Below are 4,557 nucleotides of genomic sequence, written 5' to 3'. Positions count from 1 at the left end.
TGTAGTTTTTTTTTTTTAATCTTCCTAAAACAGATATTTCACGTGGCTGGCAAACGTAGTGCGATCTGATTGATCCAGGCGACGTGAGACGCTTGGGCTGAGATAGCGTTCCTTCTAACCCTCAACCCACTTCACCCTCAACCCTCGTCACTCAACATCTGTTTGCAAATTCTCTCCTTTTAAAAGCGCTTTCACCCGTTGTGTATAATGTAAACAGGGAATCCACATAGTACGAGTCTGTTTTTGGCATGCATGGCAAAATATTTTTGAGAAGTGGATGGTAGGAGGTACCCATGGACCCCAGATCAAACGATGGTTCGGTTTATCAACATGATTCGGTTTGAAAAAAAAGTTTTGACCCGAATTTGAACACCGTGATGGAACTTTACACCATGCTGGAACTGTTTAGAATATTTATGTGACATGCTGGCTTGAAAATACACATTTTAAATTAAAAAAAAGTATAAATGCTCCAGCGTTTGCGAGTACAGCACCCAAGATAAGAGTTCACCGAAATACCACTTTTTTTCTGTTCTCTCAACTATTTTGGTTTAAGTGTAGACATCTTTTTATGGGCAAATTAGGTGGGAAAGAATACATTTTGGTAAAAAACAACATTATTTTAATATTTCTCCGCGCTTTGTGCCATTTCAGACCCCAAAGGGTACTAACATTTTCAGAATTCAATTCTTTCTTATTATTCTAACATTGCAGAGATACAGTACATAGAATTTAATGTTGCCTGAATAACATTTGTATTTACATTCATATATGTGTGTACATGAATATATACATATTGCTGATATGAACTGTATATCCCAGGTATGGCAAGTTCTGATTATACATGCAGTCTGATAGACGTGTAGGAAAGAATTCTGAAGTCCTTTTGTTCAGGCTGGGGGAGGGAGATGGTGTAATTGTTTCTGGTCTAAGAGAACGTGCAGTAGCATGGGCTCTAGAGACAGGGACAAGGTCATGTAGGGGGTGGTCGTAGGGGAATGTACCATTATGCTGCTTCCGGGGGGTCTCTATTTTGTAAAATACCAGTAACTATGTCCATAATTCTCCATGTTTTAAATATTCGACCAATACCTATAAGGCTCAACTATCACTACAAGAAACTAGTGTGTCGCATACATGGCATGAAATATCAAGTTGGTAATGCCGTTTTGGGATTAGACAATTCCTATAACGTTCCAGCAGGGTTATCTGCTGTCGCTTGGTAGTTGGACCCGAATTTTGAGGTAACACTGCGCCTGTTACAAAACATTATCTCTAATTTTATCGACCTATACTAAACACCAGTTATTAATCAACATGTGTGCTATAAAGTGCGTTCAGCTTTAATGGTTAATTCTTCGAAAAAGCCAGGCCAGTTGGTAACATAACTATTTAAATGATGACGGAAGATACTAATGTAGAAATTTTCAGTACTGCAACAAAAATAGAGAGCTTTTCTTGAATCCCTATGCGTCTATAAACATGGGTCATATAGATACATTGCGAATCACCAGCGTTTAGTTGTCCAGTCACACAACCTCCAAATCGGCTGGAATGGAGTAGTTCAAATTCGAAATCCGCGTTCGACAAAAACTGTGACAGGCCTTAACTGACCTCAGCTGTTTTTTGGTATTTTCCTTTGGTGCTGCTAAAAATTTCCGAGTGCCAATTAAAAATTTTGTCACTCGGCTTTTCATCGGTACAATTCCTATATTTATTTGAGAAATATCACGTTTGTTTTTGTATCTTAGCCGAAGCTAATGCAAATAACGATGCATCCACTGAAATTGGTATTGAGAAGTTTAAAATCAATAAAATACAACACTACTACTACTACAGGGTGCTTAATTTATGACTCAGGTACTTACAGTTAAGTGAAGCGTTTCTCCAGTTGGTAAATTCGTGGTGTGGTCCTCTCAGCTGGTAGACTAATAAATAGAATTAGAACTGGGAGTGGCGTGCATTTATTCAACTTCTAGCTTTCATCTTTTGTGAACGTGATGAGTTGATTGGATGTTTATACATTTTACTAAGCCCACATCAAGTTATCTCCCTGGTTCTTGGTAGTACCTGTCCTTGGTGCTGAACAGAGGTTATACTAATACATTCCTTAATTTTTCTTTAGTCAAGAAGCAGGAACATAAATTGGTATGACCCAATCATCATTTGTAAAATTTGTGTAACGTGTAATTCCTTAGTCATTTTCTGTGTGGGGGTGAGATCCTGTCAGCCAATAGGATTGTGGCATTTTGAGTCGTAAATGCATATAGAAGACGTCTTACCTTGTTTCCAAGGACATTTCAATGAATTCATCTTAATCCTTGCTACATATAAAATGTATATACATCAGCTTCGTACATTACCTCTAAAATGGAATCAATATGGGCAGAAACGCTTAGTGTGTTGATAGTATGTAATATTTCAAAATTCTATTATCATGTAATAACTTTTGTTTAAAAGGTGTAATTGTCAGGTAAGGCAATTGTTTGGCCGGGTCATACAAAATACTGTACAAAATGGTACACAAATCTTTCTCTGCTTAGCACTCATGAGGAAGGTCAAACACGCAGCACTACCAGCGGACTAGCCCCCTGCTGTAGTGCATTGCACAACTGTGTGTCGCCCAAGGGCTACAGAAATGGAGATGGGCATTAACACCCTACGCTCGACATAGAGCACGGGAGACCTTCAATTGTTTTCATAGACGACTTAGGAATGCACTGAGGCGGGAGCCCCAAGCAATTTTTTCCCGAAATCCATTTATTCATTTATCAAATTACTAGTAATAAGCACTAAGAACAAAACTCTGTTTTTCAAGTGTTCCTGTGACTTGTATAAATGTTATGGTGCGGGTTTAACAAAGGTTCTGAAATTCAATGTTTTTTTATAAAAAAAATATGAGAACCAACGAATGGAAGCGGCTTAGCGATATAATATAAAGTTTGGTTTTTGTTGCCGTGACGTGTACTGAAAGCAACTCATTTTTAACATTGACGTTAAAGTCTAAGTCCGTAGCTGTTTCTTAGTTTATTTATAAATTTTGTACCTAAAAAGGGATTGGTTTTAAAAATGACTTTCATTAAAGCTTCCGTTGATTCAAATCTTTGTTCAGTTCTGTTCGATTAATTTTATTCAAGAGTCCAAAGTACTTGTTCCAAAAGAAATTGCTCTGTTGAAAAGGGGAAATAAAAAAGGGAAATATATAGCACTTTATTTAGAATGTTTGCTGAATGTCATCAAAACTTAGAGCCTAGTATTATAGTAAAAGGCACGAAGTGTACATTTACGCAGTCACACTCCTATGAATTAGTTTTCCTATGAATTTTTAAGACACCAACATTGGTATTGAATTACTTAATTGTAACTACTTGTCGACGCCGTGACACGTCGTGAGTAGATGTGTGTTCTGTGAGAGACCACCCGGCTTCAGTAACTACAGGCACTGTTATGGTTACTACAATATATATCATCATGGTGGCAGAATACAGTTTTCGCCCTATAGTTCCTATAGTTAAGCACCCCAAGGTGACTCACTTCGACGCGGTAAAAATTATAGTAGGGTACACTAGAGAAGTACGGCCAACCAATATGTTTAGATATCCGGTATATTCTACAAAATAACTGAAAACCCAAAAAAAAGTTATGTTTTTTTTTAACATAATGACGACTTTGATTTGGCCCTGTACTGCGGACACTTCTTGTTAGAGCGCCGCATCTGGTCACTACCACCACAGACACAGGTCTTCCTTGTTACAGATACAACTTTCTAATACTAGTACTGGAAGGCATAGCAGTTTCAGCTAATATGTTGTTCACCTCATTGTCTTCCTCACCACTGCTACTACTACTCTCAGAGTCAACATCTGTCTCTGCAACTCTCTTACCATCTGCCTCAACCATCCCCTGGCAATCCATCTCTGTCTGGCACGGGTGCACAGCTGAGGAATCCAACCTAGTTGAGCGCATTCAATATCATTGCTCTCTCGTTGTGTCCGGTGCCGTCAAAGGGTCATCATACGCTTCAATTCGCCAAGAACTTGGCTGGGAAACTTTGTCCGACAGACGTCATATACATCGTCTGCTGTTATTTCATAATGTTATTAATGGTTTTGCACGCGAATATCTTATTTCGTTAGTCCCGTCTACAATTACCATGTCTTGTGTCTATGCTCTGAGAAATAGTACAGATTTGAGAACTATAAACTGTAAAACAATTCGTTTTGGTAAGTCCTTTCTCCCTTATTCCATCTCTGAATGGAATAACCTAAATTGTAATATTCGTACACTTAATTATTCTAAATTTCGGTCTCACCTATTTCGATCTCTACGCCCTATCAGATATAATCATTTCAGTTTTGGTTCTCGTTTCTCCTGTGTTCTTCTTACTCGGCTTCGTATTGGCACCTGCAGCTTAAATTATAATCTTTTTTACAAGGGGTCTTATTGCTAGCCCTGCTTGTAGCTGCGGGTGTCAATACGAAACAGTTACTCATTACCTATTACACTGCCCTTTACATAACTTCCACCGTTCAGAACTCCTCAGCAAACTTTCTGGGA

Source organism: Branchiostoma belcheri, unplaced genomic scaffold, assembly GCF_001625305.1.
Source record: "Branchiostoma belcheri isolate BF01 breed outbred unplaced genomic scaffold, Haploidv18h27 scaffold225, whole genome shotgun sequence".
Classification (NCBI taxonomy): Eukaryota; Metazoa; Chordata; class Leptocardii; order Amphioxiformes; family Branchiostomatidae; genus Branchiostoma; species Branchiostoma belcheri.
This window is presented reverse-complemented; position numbering follows the sequence as displayed.